This window comes from Pseudorca crassidens, chromosome 11 (genome assembly GCF_039906515.1).
Source record: "Pseudorca crassidens isolate mPseCra1 chromosome 11, mPseCra1.hap1, whole genome shotgun sequence".
Lineage (NCBI taxonomy): Eukaryota > Metazoa > Chordata > Mammalia > Artiodactyla > Delphinidae > Pseudorca > Pseudorca crassidens.
The window spans coordinates 86199049-86222805 of record NC_090306.1 but is presented as its reverse complement, the minus strand read 5'-3'; the positions used below and the strand labels follow the sequence as shown (position 1 = coordinate 86222805).

Sequence of the window (23757 nt, the reverse complement as noted above, 5' to 3'; positions counted from 1 at the left end):
TTTAAAGTATGTCTCTTTAAAGCAGCATAGAGTTGGGTGCTGCTTTTTACCTAGTTTGATGATCTCTGCCTTTTTAGTGTTCAGTCCAATTTAGTAATTACTGATATAGTTAGGATTAAATCTACCATCTTGCTATTTGTTTTCTATTTGTTCTGTTTATTTTTTGTTCCTTTGTTCTTCCTTCCCTGCTTTCTTTTGGATTAAATAAGTATTTTATTATTTCATTATATTTCCTTCATTAGCTCTTTATAATGTCATGGTAAAATAACGGTATGACATACTTCTGTAATTTATCTTTAGCGGTTACAATATGCATTCTTCATTTATCAAGTCTACCACTATTATACCACGTCATGTATAAGAAACTGTTATACCACTTCATAAGGTAAGAAACTTACCACAGTATAATTCCATTTACATCCCCTCCTATCCTTTGTGCTACTCCTGTCACATATTTACTTCTACATAGGCCAGCATAATAGATTATTTAACCCTCACAATAATGCCCTGGGTTCCAACTGTGGCTCCATTGCACCTATCTGTGTAAACTTGGACAAGTTATTTAACCTCCCAGTTTCCTCTATAAAGTGTAGATAATGATTTTACTTACCACATAGAGTTATTGTGAAAATCTGAGTGAATTTATGTCATGTACTTTGGACAGTCCAAGCATTTAATAAATGTTGAACGAACGTTAGGTCCTGCTTTATAAGTATTGCAGATGAAGTAACAAAGCCTCAAGGGAAGTTAAATGACTTAAGATCACACAGTGAGTGATAGAAATGAAGGCTTTCAAACCAGTTCTATCTGACTCCAACCAAAGCCTTTTAACCATTCAACCAGAATTTGCTTCCTTATCTATGGAGTAAGACTGAGAACAAGCATGAGAACAAGAATTCGCTAATGGCCTTATGTAAAAGGGCTCTTGAGAGGTTTTACTGAGATAGCATAGGAACAGAGTAGTAAACACACCCGATGGTAGCTATTAATCACAAAACTGCTCCTATTTACCACACCTGGGACCCTCACCACACCTGGGACCTTCACCACACCTGAGACCTGCAGCCACCTGGCAAGTGGCAGAGCCAGGACTCAAACCCAGGTCTTTCCTGCCATGTCTGGTGCCTCTTCCCAACAACCAGGTTGTGTAAAAATTCTCCATAACAACATGGTAAATCAACTATACTCCAATAAAATTTTTTTTCAATAAAACTTCTTTAAAAATTAAAAAAAAATAGGCAAAGGCAAGAAAACGAATTCTCCATAGGCTCTAGTATTTACTGTAATTACTGTAATAGCTCCCACCACTGCTCACACCAATGGAGGAAACTCCTCTGACACAGGACTGGTAAAAAAAAGCCACCCAGCTCCACAGAGAGGCGGGGAGCCAGCAGATTTACTCTCCTGCTTTCTGTGGAGGCGCTGAAGGAGTGCTGGTTTGTTAGTCCTGTGTTCAGAGCCATGACAGAGCCTGTGCAAGGGCTGTCTCTAGTCCTAAAACAGCTAAGTTCTGACAACCTACTGGCGTACCTGCTGCATTCTAGGCAGGCAGCGGTGAGCTAACCCATTGTGAAATTTGTATACATCTTTATCTGGAACCCCAAGAGCAAGAATGCCTCTCCACTTCAGCCCTTCCAGCCTCAGAAGCTTCTGAACCTAAACCATTCACTGGCCTGGGAAAGGGAAGAGGAATGTCTCCTCCCTCTTACTGGGGTCATCATGCATATTTTCACTTTCTAGTTCACTAAGAAGACAGGCTTGCAAGTGATTCTGCTTCATCTCCAGGCCCTTTTGGCTAGGATTTTTTTTTTTCCTAGCGATTTGTGAGTGGCAATTCCCTATGTTTTAACAAAATCGGTTAGCTGGGCAGATATCTTTCATTATGGAGAAGCGGCCTCCCATTCCCACAGAAGTTAACTGGGTAGGGAACTGATAGGGACGGGGTGGGGAGGGGATTCTCTGAGCTCAGAATAGTTTGGGAAACTGACACATTAATGGGATCCCAAGTTACAGCTGTGTGCCTATAACAGCCTAGACGTTTCTGGTTCCAGTTACTAATCGTCATGATATTTACAGCTTCTCTGTATTTAACTTTTATCAGATAACTACAATTAGCAATGAAAAGACTCACTAAAAGAGAAATCTGTAGAGTGCCTTTGGTATGGTTAGAAAAGAGAGAAACCTTTCAAAGACTTTCTTCAAGGGGTTCTCAGTACTGTTTTGCTCCAGTTTTTTACAACTTTCCTATAATCTTCATTATAACAACCACGATAATATAACCTTACACTTTCATAAGATTCTGTCATTTCCAGCATTATCTCTGCTATAGTACCTTGCCAACTTTGGGGGGCAGGTGGAGGGAGCAAATCTTACATGTCTTTTGCTTTCCCAAAGCAGGTGGTAAAACACTATAACACAACATAGGGCTTCAGTGGAGGTTGGATGGGTGAATGAGTACATTGTATCACTGAACTCTCACAACCGCCCATAACGCTGGCAGGGCAGGTGTTATTCCCATTTTGCCGGTGAGGAAACTGATGCCCAGGGAGATCAGAGGTCACTCAGTGAGTGAGTGTTAGGTTTAGAATTGGGATTTCCTTGTTCTCAATTCAGCTTTTCAGATATCGTCTCTGGGGAACATTGGCAGATACCAACTAACTTTTTTTTTTTTTTTTCCGGTACGCGGGCCTCTCACTGTTGTGGCCTCTCCCGTTGCGGAGCACAGGCTCCGGACGCGCAGGGTCAGCGGCCATGGCTCACGGGCCCAGCCGCTCCGCGGCATGTGGGATCTTCCCGGACCGGGGCACGAACCCGCGTCCCCTGCATCGGCAGGCGGACTCTCAACCACTGCGCCACCAGGGAAGCCCTGTGGTGGCTTCTCTTGTTGCGGAGCACGAGCTCTAGGCGTGCGGGCTTCAGTAGTTGTGGCTCGCAGGCTTAGTCGCTCCGTGGCATGTGGAATCTTCCCAGACCAGGGCTCGAACCCGTGTCCCCTGCACTGGCGGGCGGATTCTTAACCATTGCACCACCAGGGAAGCCCCACAAATCCATCAACTTTGACAGAAGGTTTTGTTCTGTTTTTAATGCTGTGGTTGAGATTAACAAAAATTAAGAAGTCTGACAATACTAACTAAATGAAGAAGATGTGAATCAGTGGGAATTCTTCACATTACTGGTAGGAGTCTAAATTGGGACAATCATTTAGGAAAATAACTAGTTATTAGGAGTATACACAAGAGATACTTTTGTACATGAATGCCAGGATATATGTAGAAAGATGTTAGCAGCCGTGTTAATAATGGAAAAGCTCTGCAAACAACTCATCTCTCTCTCTTTCTCTTTCTCTCTCTCTCTATAATATATACACACACACACACACAGGATAGATAAATAATACATAGATATATACATATATACACACTGACAAGAGAATGAATAAATTGAGGTGTGTTCACATAATGGAATAATATACAAAAGTGAAAATGCAATAACACAGAAGAATCTTGAACACATAAAGTTCAGTGAAAAAATAAAACCCAGAAAAGCACTTAGAATATGACAGGATTTTTACAAGTTTCAAAAATAAACAACTAAACGATATATTTTTAATCAGCTTTTCTTTTCTTTGTTTCTATTTATCACCTATGTATCTATGTATCTTTCTATCTATCTATCTTTATATGGTGTGTGTGTAAACCAAGTGAATAATAAACACAAACTTAAAGACAGTGAATACTCCCGGAAATAATAAACACAAACTTAAAGACAGTGAATACTCCCGGGACGGGGCAAGCAGGGAGATGGTCTAGGGAGTAACACACCATTTATTTAAAATGTTTTAGTTTTTGGACCAGGGGATGGTTCATTAAAGTAAAAGCATACATATGCTTTTATGTGTTTCAAATAACATACTAAAATAGTAAACAATAGACAAAGAGAACAAGGGATTACAGAAAGGTTATCTAACAAAGCAAATGAAATTCCAAAAAAGAAAATTCTAAGGAAACAATTTTGCTTCGGGCAATGAAAACACTCATCAGTCAGTGTTATAAAACTACATTTTTATTTTTTTAATTAAAAAATGTTTTTTAATTTTTAAAGTTTTTTGGCTGTGCTGCGTGGCTTCTGAGAGCTTAGTTCCCTAACCAGGGATCGAATCTGTGCCCCCTGCTTTGGAAGCGTGGAGTCTTAACCACTGGACCACCAGGGAATTTCCCCAAATTACATTTTTAATTCTATTAAAACTCCTGCATGATTTAAATATAATCTATAAATTTATGACAGAAATAAAGACGTATGGCAGTAATAAAGATGTATAAAATTTAGAAAACCAGTTCTGTCCTTTTCACCTCAGCCTCCAATCAATTCCTAGCGTTATTTCTTACTTGAAGCCCTAAACTCAAATGGCAATAATTTTGCCATCAGATAACACAATACCTCACATATGAACCCCAGATTCATGTTTCTTGGCATGCTACTTTGGAAAAATATAAAAGCAGACCCACCTGGTTTTAAATACATTTAGTAAGGCATCTTATTTTGTTTAATGAGAAACCAAAGAGCTCGGTTATTTTTCTTTTGCGTTCATGGTGTGAATTCCCAAGGTTTCTGTGGAAAAGAGGAAGTTAAGATTCAGATTCTAGTTGTCAGATCTGCAGTACTAGATGCTACTGTGCCACAATGTTCATGAATTTGAGAGGATCGTTATCAGTTGAGGTCCAAGTGAGAGTCTCCAGGAACTTGGAAAAGGGAAAATCTTGCGCCCATTAGGTGAAACAGCAAGAAGAATAAAACCAACCTCAAAGTCTCCTGAAAGAGAAGGGCAAGGAGGAATATCCAAAAGGAGAATGAGTCATTCAGACGGGAGGGCTGCTACTGAAGGAACAGCCTATTCTAGAACAATCCAAGACGTATCCAGAAGGAGAAGTAATCCGCTTCTGGGCAAAAGAATCGATATTGTGGTGATAGATGCAGGGCGTGGAAGCACATGAGTATTAGAACACTGCAGGAATCTCTAAGACCATCTTTATCGTGAGTGCAGAGCCAGATCAAGGGTGGGCCAGGCAGAACGACAACCTACAATATCTAAATCCAAAATAAGACCACAAATATACAGAGGTAAGGGAAGTGTTTTTGGTTTTATTTGTTTTTCTGGTTTTCAGCAAAATCTTTTATTTACCTCCTGTTCCCCAACTACGTCACATGAACACAGGTAGCCAGGTACCTTTGTAAACGTAGAGCACTCAGTATGAATAGAAATCATGCACCTCAGTGATTTTTTAACAAGAAACTTAATGAGTAAAAAGACTTCAGGTGTGTTTGAAATGTCTGCCCTTTACTGTATTCCAATCACTGAATATTATCTGTGTCGAAATTTTACTCAAATATAGACATGTTTTTTGTTTTTTGTTTTTGGCCTCGCCGCGCAGCTTGCAGGATCTCAGTTCCTCAACCAGAGATTGAACCCAGGCCCCCAGCAGTGAAAGCACAGAGTCCTAACCACTGGGCCACCAGGGGACTCCCTAGACACTTTTTCTTTGCACACTTGCTAGTAACTACCTAGTGTGTTTCAGATCGTGTTTACTTCTGACAGTTGTTCTTCCCAGAAGCTGCTGGTCTTCTTGAGGACAGGATTGTAAGTAGTTGGGAAAAAAGGTTTAATAAACTGTGGGCTAGAGGTGAGAAGTGAGACCTCTGAGACACACCCTCTTGTATCCATGGAGGTCTCAGAGCTGCCTTGATTTATTCCTTCAAATAGATGCTGTTCTAGATGCCAGGATATATCAGTGGACAAAGAAAAAATTCCTGTCTTTGTAGCATTTCTGCAGGGGGAGACAGATAATAAACATGGGCATGATGACTAAGTAAATTACATAGCATAGTAGACAATAAGTAGTTTATGAAAAAAGGAAAGCTGAGTAGAGTAAGGAGAAGCAGGAAGGGGAGAGGTTCCCCTTTTAAATAGGCTCATCAGCCATGCCATATTACGATGGTAGCATTTGTGTCAAGACTGGAAGGAGGTGAGGAAGTGAACCGCTCAGCAACCAGTGAGACAGCAGGTCAAGGGCTGAAAGACAGGTTAGGACCAAGGGCTTCTTGAAGGAGGGAGAGTCACACTTCATTACTGGGATTATATTGGTTGCTTGGGGACACTGAAGAAAGTCATCTTTATTCCACCTTTCTTGCACTCAGAACTCACTCCTAAATGTCACATTACTATTTCAGGCATATCGATTTGAGTGTGCACAAAATTGATATGCCTACTCAGGCTGCCCACTTGTTTCTCTCTCTTCTGATGCCATTAAACATTCAGAGTGGCTTGCTGTGGTGGCGGAGGCATAAGTTTTCCCTCTAGCTTTGGATTGAGAGCTCGTAAGCTTCTACACTGCAATTAAGTCAAAATTGGAAGTGAAATTACACTGCTTGGAATTTTAGCCCAGTTTGTAGCTATCATTTTAATCCCCGAAATTGGATTTAGGGAATCTAAGTTGCAAATGCCCTGTGGCACTTTTAGATGGAAGATAACACAATGGCTTCTACACGGTTACTTCTACAGTGTTTCAAATATCATGCCCACAGGTATTAAAAAATCATTAAGCCCCTAAGGAGATTAGGCAATTTGAAGGGAAATAAGTAGTAACAACAGAAAATAGAGGTAGCCACACCCTGGGGCTTCTGATATTGGGGTTGTCAGCCACAGGCTTTAAAATAATTATGTTTGATAGTGTTTAAGGAGATAAAACACAAGATTGAAAATCTCAGCAGAGAACTGGAAATTATTATTTTTGTTAATAGCAGACGTTAGGGGCATGACAGATGTGAAGAAAAACCAAATAGAAATTCTAGAACTGAAAAATGCAATAACCTAAAATAAGAACTCAGTACATCCATTCATGTCTTCTATATTCTATAAAATACAACAAACCAAAATAATTTTGTTGACCTTTTCAAAAAAGTTTGACCTTGTTGATTCTATTGTTTGCTGCTTTTCTTCTATTCATCCTCACCTTTATTATCTCCTTCCTTTCATTCTCTTTGGATTTATTCCATGTTCCTTTTCTAATCTCTTATTTGAGATACATGTCTTTAATGTTTGTTTGTTTGTGTTTGTTTTTTTAACTAATGTGAGCATATAAGGCTAAAAGTAGCATTTTTGCTCTATCCCACAAGTATTATTTTTTCTTTTTTTTTGTTTTTGTTTCATTTTTTTTCTATTCTATAAGTTTTGATGCAGAGGGCTTTTACTATCATTCTGTTCCAATTATTTATTAACTTTTCATTATTATTTCTTTTTTACCCTGGAGTTAATGTTTTTGATTTCTAAATACAATATCTCAAGGGCTTTTAATTTTTTTAAAAAATAAATTTATTTATTTTTGGCTGTGTTGGGTCTTCATTGCTGCACATGGCCTTTCTCTAGTTGCAGTGAACGGGGGCTAACTCTTGTTGTGGTCTGCTGGCTTCTCATTGTGGTGGCTTTTCTTCTTGCAGAGCATGGACTTTAGGCACATGGGCTTCAGTAGTTGTGGCACATGGGCTCAGTAGTTGCAGCACGCAGACTTAGTTGCTCCACGGCATGTGGGATCTTCCCAGACTGGGGGTCAAACCCACGTTCCCTGCCTCGGCAGGTGGATTGTTAAACACTGCGCTACCAGGGAAGTCCTTTTAATATGTTTTTTGTTATTAATTTTTAACCCTGAGACCATGTTCTCTAATCATTCACTATTGAGTTAAAAATTAGTAACAAAAACAGAACCCGACAAACTTTCTCTGTAAAAGGCCAGGTAGTAAATATTGTAGGCTTTGCAAAACAATGTATAGTTTCTGTGGCATACCCTTTTTTTTTTTTTTTTTTTGGCCACACTGAGCGGCTTGTGGGAATCTTAGTTCCCTGACCAAGGATCTAACCCCGGGCCTAACCACGGGATCACCAGGGAATTCCCTTCTGTGGTATATTTTTTAATGGAATGTTATGTACCCATTACAATGACTCATTTTTAAAATATCAATATGGAACTCTAAGCTACATTATAAAATAAGAAATGCAAGATGCTAGTGTATATATGATAATTCAATTTATATTTTAAAGGCTATATTAAATATTATACGTACTTACATATGCATGGAATATCCTAGAAGGATACATAGGAAATTGTTAAAAATGAGCATCTCTGGGGAAAACTAGGGTTTGGGTACCAAAGATGGGAGACTTACTTTTCACTATATACTTTTTGGTATTCTGAATTTCTTTTTTACAATTTGTATTACCTAGTTAAAAAAGTATAAAACCTTTTAAAAATTATAGGCTGGCATTTTATCATACAACACTATTTTTTTTTCTTTTTGCGGTACGCTGGCCTCTCATCATTGTGGCCTCTCCCGTTGCAGAGCACAGGCTCTGGACGCGCAGGCTCAGCGGCCATGGCTCACGGGCCCAGCCGCTCCGCGGCATGTGGGATCTTCCCGGACCAGGGCACGAACACGTGTCCCCTGCATCGGCAGGCGGATTCTCAACCACTGTGCCACCAGGGAAGCCCCTAGAACTTGAACTTTTAATATAGCAACTAGGATTGCTATTGTTCTTAGTTCATAGTTCAAGGTAGCCAGCTTTATTTATTTTTGCTCCTACATGCTATAGACTAAAAATATATTACCAGAAAGAAAAAAGAAAATTGTGTGCCAAAGTGGTTTAGAAACCAAAAGTCAGAATTTAATCTCTACATTAAGCTGAATATTGGGGAGGTATACACTCAGAAATTAAATTGTGAAAACATTAAAACACACAAACACACACACACACACACGATATTGACAATTTTCTAAAAAGATAAAAATTGCCTATACTGATAAAAAAAGTTTTTTAACCATTCTTAATAATTTCTCCTTATTTATTGTTCTATCCCTGTTATAGACAGCATCTTCAAACATTTCCTAAAGTTTATCACAAGTTAAATATTATGTTGACATTTTTAATATTAGTCTTCCTGTTCCACCATTATAATACTTTTGAAAATCTTCAATATTTTTATTTCACTTTTTCAATCATTTTCACACATCCCAATAACTTCTTTCTTAATTTCAGTCATCACTGTTTCCATTTCTTTTATTATTTTTTTTCAGATCAAGATCTGTAATTCTTTTGCATCTGTGATTCAATGCCCATCCTACCATAAAAGGCCTCTTTAACTGTTCACTTCTGTGTTATATTCAGTTCAGTTTTTTAAAAAAATCAGCGTTATTGAGGTACACTAAAAGATAAACTGAGGCACATTAAAATTTACAAGAGTTTATTTGCGCAAACATCAATTTCCAACATGAAAGTGGTTAGAAAATTGTTAGGAGCACCCTACCAACAGGAGCTAAGAGAAAGGTTCTTGTGGAGCAGACAAGGAAGTAAAGCAAGAAAGTTATTTGATTGGCTGTAGCTTAAGCATTTGCTTGTTTTGGGGGAGGCTAGTTGCCTGTTTGCGATTGGTTGTTCTTAAATCTTGTCTTCTTGGATATGAGAGCATTTCCAACTGATTCTGGCTTAAGTTTTGGTTTGCTTATGGAGGCTACCAAGGCATTAGAGCCACCTCAGCATAAAATAGTCTTTTTGTTTAGCTACTTTAACAGATATAATTTACGGTCAATAAAATTTACCCATTTCAATATATAGCTCTATTTAATATTGTACTAGAGGTCCTAACAATTGTAATAAGGCAAGAAAGAGGAATAAAAAATGTATAGACTGAAAAGGAAGAAGTAAAATTGTCTTTATTTGAAGATGATATGATCAGGGAATTCCCTGGCAGTCCAGTGGTTAGGACTACTAGGTTAGCTTTTACTGCCTAGGGCCTGGGTTCAATCCCTGATCAGGGAACTAAGATCCTGCAAGTTGTGCATCTCGGCCAAAAAAAAAAATGAAGATGATATGATCAGCTATTTATACAATTCTAAGAAATCCACTAAAAAACTGCTGGTTCTAGGAAATGAATTTAGCAAGGTTGCAGAATATGAGATTAATATACAAAAATCAATTGTATTTCTATATATTGACAAGAAACTATTGGACATTAAAATTTTTTAAATATCATTTATAGGGACTTCCCTGGTGGTGCAGCGGTTAAGAATCCACCTGCCAGTGCAGGGGACACAGGTTCGAGCCCTGGTCCACAAAGATCCCACATGCCATGGAGCAACTAAGCCCGTGCACCACAACTACTGAGCCTGTGCTCTAGAGCCTTGCTCCACAACAAGAGAAGCTACTGCAATGAGAAGCCCGCACACCAGAACAAAGAGTAGTCCCCACTCGCCTCAACTAGAGAAAGATCGTGCATGGCATCAAAGACCCAACGCAGCCAAAGTAAATAAATAAATAGATTTATAATAAAAAAATATCATTTATAATAGCATTTTAAAAACATAAAATACTTAAGGGTAAATATGTGTAAGACCTGAATACTGAAGACATTCTTGAGAGAAATTAAAGAGGACCTAAATAAGTGGAGAGTTATACAACGTTCATCGATTAGAAGACAATATTGTTAAGGTATCAAATCTCTCAAATTTAATGATAGAGTCTAGACAATGCTAATCAAAATTTCAGCACATGACTTGTAGAAATTGACAAGCTGATTATAAAATTTATATGGAAGTCCAAAAAATCTAAAAGAAAACAATTTTTCAACAGAAGAACTTTTGTTAGAGGCATCATAAAACTACAGTAATCAATATCATAGTGTGATATTGGCATAATAGGCACAGATCAATGGAACAGAATAGAGAGTCCAAAAACAAACTTACACTTGTATGGTTGATTATTTCTTTAAAAATGAAGCTGGGGGCTTCCCTGGTGGCACACTGGTTGAGAGTCCGCCTGCCGATGCAGGGACACGGGTTCGTGTCCTGATCCGGGAAGATCCCACATGTCGCAGAGCCGCTGGGCCCGTGAGCCATGGCCGCTGAGCCTGCGCGTCCGGAGCCTTAAAAAAAAAAAAGTAAAAATGAAGCTGGAATAATTTGATAGCCAGATGGGAAAAAAGTGAACCCTGATCTTTGCGTCATAACATATACAGAAATTATTTGATTAGTTGATTCAAAGATTTGAAGAGGTAAAACTATAAAACTTCAATAAGAAAGCATAAGAGAAAAATTTAATGCCCTTGTGTTAGGCAAAACAAACAAAAATTTTTTTTTGGCTGTGCCGTGTGGCATGCGGGATCTTCCCTAACCAGGGATCAAACCCACACCCCCTGCAGTGGAAGCACGAAGTCTTAACCACTGAACCACCAGGGAAGCCCCAAAATTTCTAAAATAGGGCACAAAACACACAAAACCTAAAAGAATAAGAATTGATAAGTTGAACTTCATCAAAATTTAAACCTTGGCTCTTCAATACGCATGAATAAAATTAAAAGCCAAGCCACAAACTGGGAGAATACATATGCAAAACTTATTTCTGATAAAAGTCTTATAGCTAGAACATTAAAAAATTCTAAAACTCAATAATAAGACTAAAATCCAAGTTAAAAAGGGGACAAAATAAAATAAAATAAGGGGACAAAATTTTTGAACACACATTTCACTAAAGAAAATATATGAACGATAAACATGAAATGATGCTCACCAGCATCCTTGTCGTTGGAGAATTGCAAATTAAAACCACAATGAGCTACATCTACATGTATACTAGAATGGCTATAATTAAAAGGATTGAAAGTTACCAAATGTCAGCAATGATATGCAGCAATCGGAACTCTCATATATTGCTGGTGGGAATGTAAAATGGTATAGCCATTTGGAAAGTAATTTGTTAGTTTCTTATAAAGTTGAACATGCACCTCCTGTTATGACCCAACCATTCGACTCCTAGATATTTGCCTGAGAGAAATGAAAACATGTTCACACAAACACTTGTATGAAAATGATCATTGCAGCTTTATTCATAATAGCCCCAAATCGGAAATAACCCAAATTTCTGTCACTCATGAATGAATAAACAAATTGCTGTAGAGCCATGCAATGGAATTTTACTCAGGAGAAAAAGGAACAAATTATTGATACACACATGTTTAACATGGATAAATCTCAAAAGCTTTATGCTAAGTGAAAGAATCCAGGCACAAAAGACTACAAACTGTAAGATTCAATTTATATGAAATTCCAGAACAGGCAAAACGATAGTGTCAGAGTCCAGATCAACAACTGTCTAGGGTTGGGGAGACTGGGAGAAGGGACTGGCTGCAAAGGAGCACAAGGAAAATTTGAGGGGAGGGGGGTTATGGAAATGTTCTATATTGTGATTGTGGTGATGGTTACATAACTGTATACATTTGAACCAATAATAATCAGAAGATATAATGAACAACTTTATGTCCATAATTTAAAATTTATATGAAACGGGCAAATTCTTTGAAAAACACAACTTACTGAGGTGACATCAATAGGAGGGTTTTTCTAAACTAAGTACCTTTGTGAAAAAGAAGTTAATGCTGGCAAACAAACCAGCATCATACATGTCAGAAGTGTGAAGAGGGTACAATTAGGACTTTTTTTTGTTGTTGCTGTTTTGTTTGTTTTGTTTTGAGCTAATATGTTGAAACCATATTTATCCCTCCATTTTTTTCCGTTTTTTGTTTTTTTGGCCACACCGCACAGCTTGTGGGATCTCAGTTCCCTGACCAGGGATTGAACCCAGGCCATGGCAGTGAAAGTGCTGTATCCTAACCACTAGACCACTAGGGAACTCCCTATCCCTCCTTTTCTTAGGAACTTTATCAACGAATACTATATCGTTTTCAGAAAAAATTCAGCTATATTTCTATATTTGTTTACCAGAAACCTGGAGACATGTATTGTTCAAATTAATTATAAAAGCCCCCCAAAATTAATTATAAAAGCACAAAAGAAAAACAAATGATTAAATATATAAAGGACATATATAACTCAGTATGAAAATAAGTATATACCCAAGATAGTAAAAAATTATGATAGAAAGAACAGTCTCAAAGAATTTTTTTTCTTTCATCCTGTCTTTGCAATTCCCAGTTTGGCTTTGGTAGAAAATCAAATCTTACTTAATATGTCTTTATGAACATCTGGTAGTGGGAAAGAGAGAAAGACAGGTCTCTGGACTGAATTTTTGGTTCCTTTAAACAGAAAACTATTAAAGAAATTATACCCCCCCTATTTTTCTTACACTTAAAAAAAGATAAAGCTAAAATTGAATCTGTGAATTATTGACCTTGCTTCTCTGTATCTGCACTCATTCAAACTCATTAACATACTATATTTCCTCCTGTAAGTCTTCTCTTCTATTTTTGCTCTTTCCTTTTTCTCAACTTAAGAAATCAAGAAAAATCGTTAAGAGCTCAGACTCTTTTTTTTTTTTTTTAATTTTATTTAGTTTTGGCTGCATTGGGTCTTTGTTGCTCCACGTGGGCTTTCTCTAGTTGTGGTGAGCAGGAGCTACTCTTCGTTGAGGTGCACGTGCTTCTCATTGCGGTGGCTTCTCTTGTTGCAGAGCACGGGCTCTAGGCGCACGGGCTTCAGTAGTTGTGGCTCGCGGGCTCTAGAGCACAGGCTCAGTAGTTATGGCACATGGGCTTAGTTGCTCCGTGGCCTGTGGGATCTTTGCAGACCAGGGCTTGAACCCGTGTCCCCTGCATTGGCAGGCAGATTCTCATCCATTGAGCCACCAGGGAAGTCCAGAGCTCAGACTCTTAAGGTTGGGGACAGACTCCTTGGGTTGAAATCCTCGCTCTGCCACTTTCCAAAGTCAATTTTTCCTATGCCTAATATGAATAACAATGACAACATCACTGACATTATTTATTATATGGCCCAGAGGGGTTAAGTGACTTGGCCAAGGTCACATAGCACTATCTACCTGGAAAAAGCCTCACCTCTATGGAAATACTTTGCAGAGGCAAATTAATCCAGACCCTCCCATTCAAATCCGGGAAAGCAAAACTACATTCAACCCACCAGTGTTGATTGCATGTGTAGAAACAGGACAAGACTTCTGCCCTTTGGACCTTGATAGTCTCAAGAGGAGGTGAATGAGGAAACAGTCCAACTAGTTACGCATGAGAAATGACATGGGAAAAAAGTTCGGGGAGCTTAGTTTTAAGCATGGATGTGGGGTGAGGGACTGGAGTGAATCAGGAAAAGCCACAAAGAGGAGGAATATTGGAAAGGGAGCCTTAAAACACACTCTTCAGAATCATCTTGAACCAATGGACTCTGCCAACGTCTGCTAACACAATTTTTGTAGTAGCCCTTCCAAAGTGGATTGGCAAAGCTAGTCTGGGGTACATAGGGTGACCAGCTGTCCCTGTTTGCCTGGGACTGAAGCATCTCCCAGGATGTGGGACTTTCAGTTTTGAAACTGAAGAGTCAAAGCAACCCTGGGCAAACTGGAAGAGTTAGTCGCTGCTGCAGAAGTAAACTGTAACAATGCTTGCTAACATCTGTTGATTACCTGTAATGCGTTAGATGCACACTGTTTTAGGAATTTTCCACATGTTTGCTCATTTAATTCTCCCAATAACCTCACCCCCATTTGAATACTATCATTAGCTCCATTATGCAACGAAGGAAATCAAGGCACACAAATTCTCAAGGTCATGCTTCTGGGAAGTGTTGGGACCAAACCCAGACATTGTCCTGCTAGGGTTGACCTTTTCACTATTGTTCTATCCTGGGCAAACATCAAAATAGCCAGCTGCTGAGGATCTTGGATCCCCCAGGAAAATGGGAAGGGTCAGACCTGAGAACCAAAGCATTAAAAATGTCTTTTAGTTTGATCCCTGCATCTCTAGACTCCCAAATCCATGACTCCCTAGGGCAAAATTCCTCCTGCATTGGATGAAGTTCTAGGTCCTTAGAACAGTTTGCAATGGGTTCTTACTTGTTCCCAGGCAACTATGGTTTAAATGGGACTCAATCTCAACACTGCTTAGCTAATATTTTTATCTCTTTTAAAAAATAATTATCATTAGTTGAGAATGTACTATGCACCTGGCATTGTTCTGAACGCCTTGCCTATATTAAATCATTTAATCCTTATTTCTTGTATTAGTCATATACATGCCTGCAGAAGAAGAGAAATTTGAAAGTTAGCTTTTCATCTTCTTTCAAAATTGGTGATGGCTAGTTGGATAAAATAAGTCCATGGGGAATGGAACATATATTGATGCTTCAATGAGTATTTCTCCTAGTATATAAGTGATTTTGTTTTCTCAGAACTAATCTCTGCTTTTGCAATATTCTGATTTATAACCTATTTGTGTCCCTTTTAAACACAACTTCATTCTCCCAGTCAAAGGTCTTCTATGGAAGTGTTCTTGGTGATTTAGAAACTCATGATCTTGGTGTAAAGGAGCTTTGGAAATGTTGTTGATTGCTTGCTTGTTCTTAAAGTTTTTATCAGGCAGTTTATATGCCCTCCATGCTTTAGGGGAGAATGAGAAACCACCAGCATCTGTGGTCTTTGTTGAAAGACTGACTTAGAGCACTAATGCTTTGAGGGCGAGTGGATTTGAATGGAAGGGGCATTTTTTCCTAATTCTCACCCATCCACCAGATCCTTGGATTTCTGTTGCCAGAATGCCCTTACTTTCAAATGGGATTTCCATTTCTCCTCAATTTTTATGTTGCCATAGGACAAACAGTCATAAAAATTCATGTCCCCTGCCAACCACCCCACTCAGAAACTTCATTATTTTCCTTCTAAGGAGGGAGAAACCATAACTTTCCTTTGAAAATCAAGCCCAGTGAATCAAAAACCTTTATGGTAAGGGAAGGCAATCACAGCTTGGATTCTTCCAGTCAATCTCATCAACAGTAAATTATATTTATAGCATTCTGTACACATCCTTGCCAAAAATGTACTGTCCTGTGTCCAGAGCAGTGCCTGGCACCAACCAATAAATGCTTCTTTTTGAAACCTTTGTATTTTAAAATAATTTTAAACTTTAAAGAGCTTCAAGAACAGTACAGCTTCAGCAATTGTTAATGATTTGCTACATTTGCTTATCTCACTTTCTATTTTTTATCCATACATAAATTTTTAATGAATCAACAAACATCATGCTCCTTTATGTCTAAATAGTTCAGTATCTATGTCCTTTAAACAAGGACATTCTCTGATATAGCTGTGAAATAACAGAAGACATAAATTGGTCTCTGCCCCCAGTTCCTGATACAGAGCTACTGAAACCTTTGTAAATTCCTAAGTGATAAGACAGAGCACTAGGCACATCTTTTGTTCTATTGAGGTGACTCTGGGTGGGCTCCTGGATGGCTCCTAGAGGCAGGCTGGTCACGAGAAAGACCAAGCCACGATTAGAAGCTTGAAATTTTCAGCCGCACTCTCTATCCTGCAGAAAGAGGAGAGGGATTAGAAACGAAGTTAATAATTGATCATGCCTACGGGAGGAAGCCTCCATAAAATCCCAATAGCGGGACTTCCCTGGTGGTCCAGTGGTTAAGAATCCGCCTTCCAAGGCAGGGTATGCAAGTTCGATCCCTGGAGGACCTAAGATCCCACATGCCGCAGGGCAACTAAGTCCATATGCTGCAACTACTGAGCCGTGCCACAGCTAGAGAGAAGCCTGCACACCACAATGAAAGATCCCGTGTGCTGCAGCTAAGACCCAACACAGACAAAAATAAATAAATAATAAATATATATTTTTTTAAGTTAAAAAAAAATCCCGATAGTGTGGGATTTGGAGAGCATCCACGTAGGTGAACTCATCCACACTGGGAGGGTGACGCACCCCACCTCCGTGGGGCCAGTAGCTCCCGCACTCAGGATCCTCCCGGACCTTGTTCTATGTTCTTCATTTGGCTGTTCATCTGTATCCATTATCATATCCTTTAATAAACTAATAAACACAAGTGTTTCCTTGAGTTCTATGAGCCACTCTTGCAAATTAATTGAACCCAAGGAGGGGGTCATTGGAACCTCCCATCTACAGCCAGTTGGTCAGAAGCACAGGTGATAAGCTGGGCTTGCAACTGGTGTCCGAAGTCAGTATGTCAGGTGAGGGCGTGGGGGGCAGTCTTGTGGAACTGAGCCCTTAACCTGTGGAATCTGATGTTATCTTCAGATAAACAGTCTCAGAATTGAGTTAAATTACAGGACACCCGGCTGGTGTCACAGAGAATTGCTTGTTGTGGGGAAAAAAATCTCTTGGTGACCAGAAGCATCAGAAGTGAAGTGTTTTGTATGAGTAGTAAAGGAGACTCACAGGGAAGAAACACACAGATGGAAAACTGAGTTTTTTCCTTTTTAATAACCATGGTGTAATTATAAGGTTTGGGAAATGTATTTTAGTTATAATACTCACCTAACATATTGTTTATATTTGAATTTCATCAATTGCCCCCAGAATATCCTTTATAGCAATTTTGACCCTCTTCCAGGATCCAATTCAAGATCACACATTGCACTTTGTGGCTGTTCTCTTTACTCCCCTGTTAACTTAAAACAATAAAACGGCCAGTTATTTTACCAGCAAAATGAGTTTATTCAGGAGCAACAAGGAATTGCAATTCTGGAAATGCATCTGTGGTGAACCCACATACAAGTTCGGTAAAGCAAAGAAGGGGAGACTATTTTGTAGAGGAGAAGGGGAAGTTGGGAGGGACTTTTATAAACAAAATGTTCACTGGAAGAAACTGGGAGTTAGAAGTATAGTGGCTTTTCATTGGCTGACTTATGATAGTCTCTCATTGGCTGAGCTCTTGCCAGACAACGACAAAATCTTTCTTCCTTCTGCTGGTGGTAGTAAAGTAGTCACTTCCTGACAGAGATGTAAGTTGTGTCTCTTCCTGTTGGAATCTGTATTGATGTGGAGTGGTACATGCAAGAGACATCCCCCTCCTGGTCGCCTGACTCCATTTTAGTGAAATTTCTTCTTAGTTTTCATAGCTTTTATTAATTAATTTATTTAAATTTATTTTATTTATTTATTTGGCTGCATTGGGTCTTCGTTGCTGTGTGCGGGCTTTCTCTAGCTGTGGCGAGCGGGGGCTACTCTTCGTTGCAGTGCACACGTTTCTCATTGCGGTGGCTTCTCTCGTTGCAGAGCACGGGCTCTAGGCGTGTAGTTGTGGTACGTGGGCTCAGAAGTTGTGGCTTGCGGGCTCTAGAGCACAGGCTCAGTAGTTGTGGCGCACGGGCTTAGTTGCTCTGTGGCATGTGGGATATTCCCGGACCAGGGCTCGAACCCGTGTTCCCTGCAGTGGCAGGCTGATTCTTAACCACTGTGCCACCAGGGAAGTCCCCTTTCATAGCGTTTAAATCTGCAGAAATTCCTCAGCTTTTCTTTGTCCTTCATGGCATTGACATTTTGAAGGCCAATTGTTTCATAGACTGTCCCTTCATTTGGTTTCCTCACAATTAGATTCAGATCATGCACTTTGGGCAGAAATGCTACACATATTGTGTTCTCAGTGTGTCCTATCAGGATGCAAATGACCTCAGTTTTCTCCACTATTGGCAGTATTAACAATACATGCTTCTTGAACTGAGTAGGTAAATTGAGGACACATAATCATATACATGGATTTTGTAATTCTTTCTTATCCTCCATTTGTATTATTAAAAACCAATCTGTTCTTCAAAATCTTACTCTGATGAATCCCATAGGTGGGATTTAGTCAGAATGGCTGAGAGCACAGGCTTCAGTACCTGAGAGAGCACAGGCTTCAGTACCTGACACAGTGGTTCAAATCCCTGATTCCACTTAGCAATTGTGACCTTGAACAAATTGACCCCTTAGTTTCCTCATTTGGAAACTGATCATAATGAGAGTGTCTGCAGTTTGTTCATCTGTAATGAGGATTCAAGGAAGCAGTAAATGTAATAAAGCACTTAGCTCTTGGCTGGGCACAAAATAAGTGCTCAAAAAAGTTAGTGATTGTTATTATTATAATTAACCCATACAATGGCAAGCAGAGACAGCTGGTTCTCCCTAAAAACTTCTTGACTTCTTTTGCCATTGGGAAGGGGCTATGTGATCAATTCTGGCCACAGGACTGTAGGTGAAGTGCCATGTGCCACTTCTGGGCTGAGGACCTTACAAGCTGGTGCTCTTCCCCTGCCACAGTGACCTTGAAGGCTGCATGTTCCAGATGGAGTAGCTACAAGGTGGAGATAGGTTGCCTATTTAAACTGGTGTGGGGAAAAAATCTCTTGGTGACCAGAAGTGTCCTAAGTGTTCTGTGTGAACAGTAAAGGAGACTCACAGGGAAGAAACACATAGGTGGAAAACTGAATTTAAATAAATAAGAAGTAAACCTTTTTGTCTTAAGCCATGGATATTATATTTTACTATAGTAGAATCTAACATTTCCTTGATTAATTTGAGTAGCATGTCCACATAATGTGTAAACAACGATTTGATAATTATGCAAAAGACTAAAATATACTGTTGATTCTATCCTTAATGACAGTTAACTCTGTGTTTTTACTGATACTTATTCAACAAATATTTCTTGAGCACTAACTGCATGCCTGATTGTCCTGGCAAGTGGCAGGAAAACCAGGCAGAGTTCCTGTAATCATGAGGGTGATAGTCTAGTCAGGGAGACAGGCCTTAATCAAACAATGGCATAGGCAAATGCATAAGTGTAACCAGTCTTAGGCTATGAAGAAGGGAGAGGACCACAGTGCTATGAGAGGCTGAAAGTGAGAAACAGATCTACCACTAGCAATGGGATCTTGGAACACTAGGCTTAATAGCCTAGTAGTTTCCCTGTAAAATGGGTACATTGGCCTAGCTGGTCCTGAAGGTCCCTTCCAGCTCGCATAGTCTATATTTTTGTGTGGATTCCTCTTTTTTCCTTGTGTGAGCATTTTTTAATTGAAAAAAAAAAAAAAACTAATTTAGCAGAAACATTGGCTAGCACATGAGGCAATGTGACTTCTTTTCTTACTGCTAATTTAAATCCAGTAGTGTTAGGCAGCCTCCCTCAATGTTTTTGCTGAAACTTTGGAATAATGCTTACTAATCATCTTCAGGGGAACTTTGTGAGCTATGAGTAAGCAAGTTTCATTGAGTGACAAAGGCAGGAGGCTTACATCCATTTAGCAAAGATGACCCTCTCCGGGGGTAGAATTTGAAAAGTCCCTGAAGAAATCTGAGGGTGGGGGAAATATTTCCCCCTCTAGCTACCTGAATTCCCATATTATTTGTAACTTCAGAAAATCCTGGAACAACAATGAAAGTTTTTACTTGGGAACAACACTGTTCTTTTTTTCTGATGCTTCAGTGTGAATGTCTTATGGTAGCTGGAAGTCACTGAGGGATAAGGAAGGGAAAGAACTCAGAAAGATCTGGAGCTTGAGGGACTTGGCCAGAAAACACAGATATGAGTCTGTGTGCAGAGGTCTTGTGCTCTAGGAAGGCCCTGGCTGCCAGGCTGAAGAGACCACCCACAGTGAAGGATCCAGGGATAACAACTCTACCTCACAATGTTGCCAAGGGCCAACAATGAGTACCTGGCATGTTTATTACCAAGGAAGTTCACTACCTTGTACCAAGCACCATAATAATGTGAAATAGTAGTCTTATATAATCTAAAGAAAGAAACAAAGTACTTTTAAGTCAGAAAAATAAGGGGTATGATTTTTCCCCCCTGTAATGACTGGAGGGTCCTTGCTATGAGTTTCATAACACTTGTATACCCTAGATAGGTGTCAAACGACAAAAAAATTAGCACAAGCTTCAATTCATGTGACTTTGATTCCCACGTTGATGCCAGCGAAAAAGCCAATACATAACTGCAAAATAACTTTAAGAAAAATTACATGACTAAGCAAAGCTGGTATTAAAAGGCCAGTTCTTCTTTTTGTAAAGGACTCGAAACTTGCTAACATAATAGGAGCAGTTTTCTCATGCCCATAGAACCATTTTCACATCCCACATCTTGCCAGTTTGGTATTTCCTTCCTTTATTGCTGAAAAGATTGTCAGACATTTTGAAAGGAGAGAAGTCAATTAAAATGCATTTAGACGGTTCTTTAAAAATGCTGATAGGACAAGGCAAATTTAAGATATCAGATACAATAAAATATGAGGGTTTTTTTTTTTTTTTTGAGAAGGCAAGGAATCTTAGTGTTCTGTATCCTTGAGGGAAAATGCTATATTTTGTTAAAAGTAAATATGTTGTTTTCATTCATTCAAGCAAAGTAATTTACTTTACTTCATATTATTGTTGAGTTGTCTCAAACATTATGTCCACATATAGCTTGTAAGTAACTCTTCAAGGAAAAAAGAAAAAAAACCCCACATTTCTCCATGATAATACACGTATCTAGGATTCTGAGGGGACTTTGGGGACCCAGTGATTTTCACAGCTTTTTCTTTTTTAATCAGTGGAACTAGTTTCTATGTTAAGACTCTCACGAGGAATGTCAATATATAAAACACATGAAAGTCGCCCTGGTGGGAGAGGTGATTGAGGACCCCAACCCAAACTCAATCCAGTATTCATTTCAAATAAACTTTGCTTCACTACTTTATCACCAGAGTCCATCGAAGTATCTGGCAGAAAGATTTGTTGAAGAAATATATTATGCTGCCTCAGTCAATATCAAATAGAGATCATCACTTATAATACATATTAGAACATTTATAAAAATAAAGAAAACCTAAGTATCCATCAACAGATAAATGGATAAAAAAGCTGTGGTATACATAAATACAATGGAATACTACTCAGCCATAAAAAAGATGGAATTTTGTCACTTGCAACAACATGGATGGATTGGAGGGCATTATGCTAAGTGAAATAAGTCAGACAGAGAAAGACAAATACTGTATCACTTATATCACTTATATGTGGAATCTAAAAAATACAATAAACTAGTGAATATAACAAAAAAGAAGCAGACTTGCAGATATAGAGAACAAAGTAGTGGTTTCCAGTGGGGAGAGGGAAGAGGGGAGGGGCAACATAGGGCTAGGGGCTTAAGAGATACAAACTATTAGGTATAAAATAAGCTACAAGGATATATTATACAACACGGGAAATATAGCCAATATTTTATAACTATAAATGGAGTATAACCTTTAAAAATTGTGAATCACTATATTGTACACCTGTAATTTATATAATATTGTACACCAAGTATACGTCACTAAAAGAAAAAAATAAATTAAAAAATAATGTAATAATGGAAACTATTTAGTGTATTATTTTCAATAATAGTAATTGGCCAGGTAACAGCCTTAAGACACATTTTAGTACTTGGCAAAGCAAAGTGAATTCATTTTCATTTGAGAAGTATATTTTGAGTTGGAGGGACGGAAGACTTTAATATCAATTAATATCAGTCCCCTGTTTGAACACCCCAGACCCGCTTCTTTCCATCTGTGGTACTTAACCTCACTTTCCTCAGCTGTAAAGGAGAACAATAACATCAATTTTGATGTCCATTAATAAAACCCCCTTTTTTCCATGCATACCAATAGGGTTCACATGAGGTTAAGGGGACTCTATAGCAGTGCCTCATCGTGTGTGCTTACGGGATGGGAGGTACGGAGGGGGTGGGATGACCCATCTTGAGCCAATGAATAGAGTGTTATTAAATGGATTGAGACCCAACTGGGAATATTTGGACTTTAGCTGCAGAGGTTCTACCAGTTTGCATGAAAGACTCTGGAGCTTCCTAAAAAGGCTCTTATTCCAAGGGAATTAGTTACTGGAGGAGAGAGCCAATTTCGAGTGTTGTGTGTTGTCTATCACTCAGATTTGAAGAACTTGTGCATCGTGTCAAAACCAAGAACTGGACAAGCTGTTTTGACACAAAAGTTTTAGTAGGACATGGTAGGGGAAGGAATGTCCTGTTGTTCTCTGTAGTGCAGTGATAGTGTTACCGAATCAGGTCCGGCTGCTCGCTGCTCAAAACTCAATACAGAGAGAGAGAGACAAATGTAGGTAGAAATGAAAGTTGCTTTTAAGCAGAATGCTGGCAATCTGGAGAGATGGTGGACTCAGTGTTCCCCAAAAACCATTTCCAAAGATTCTGCTCAGCCATGAAAGTTGTTAAAGGGAAAAAGGGAAGTAATCTCAGTTAAGCTTTGAGATAGGGGGTCAGAGTCGTCGCCATCCCCCACTGTGTGCAGGCTAGTGTGCGGGCTCGTCAGCCTGTGATTTTTCTTCAGATGCTATCTTGTTCACACAGTTTGTTTATGAGGTTACTGAAGGGGGAGCTAGGGAAGAGATCTGGTCATCTGTTAATCACTTGTTCTTCATTTCTACTTCTTTGATCTACGGAAAGAATCAACAGATTAAGCAAGGTACTGTGTGGATGAAAGATCTGAAAGGTGTGCTAGGGCTGGAGATGAGTAGAGCATAGGGTGCCTGGTTTAAGGTTAGTGACAACACTAAACGTCCTCCTGCACCTCTTCCTGCCAAAACTAGCACAGTGTGAGCCTCCCTGTGTGATGGCACCAAAATGTCCACCTGTATCTGTCCCCATTACTTGGAGGCTGAGATGACATATCTGTGGGCTTTGTAGGGGGGCTAAGGATCTTCTAGTCACATCTAGAAGACAGAACCTAAGAAACGCTCTTTATTAGTGTTAATAAATTTCCACCTTTTCATTTCACTTTCTTCCCCCATGCCTCCCCAGCAGAACATTTTGCCAACGTTAAAAAGAATGAGGTAAATCTATGTGTATTGATATAGAATATCAATATTCTATATCAATATCAATATATAGATATCTATATCAATATATCAATATCAATATATA

General features: G+C 39.1%; 1 protein-coding gene across 7 annotated transcripts in view; it reads right to left on the bottom strand.

The window, feature by feature from the left end:
* The window catches only part of SPIC (Spi-C transcription factor), a 51524-nt gene that overhangs the window by 16757 nt on the left and 11010 nt on the right, over positions 1-23757 (bottom strand). For 3 of the 7 annotated variants that reach the window (XM_067697692.1, XM_067697689.1, XM_067697690.1), the window contains exons 2-3: positions 10786-10964; positions 4506-4608 (exon numbers count right to left, since the gene is read on the bottom strand). The gene's annotated coding sequence lies outside the window, so the exon portion shown is untranslated. Of the gene's footprint in view, positions 1-4505; positions 4609-10785; positions 10965-17339; positions 17474-23757 lie in introns of all 7 variants that reach the window. The other 4 variants (XM_067697693.1, XM_067697694.1, XM_067697695.1 and 1 more) reach the window with 2 other exon arrangements.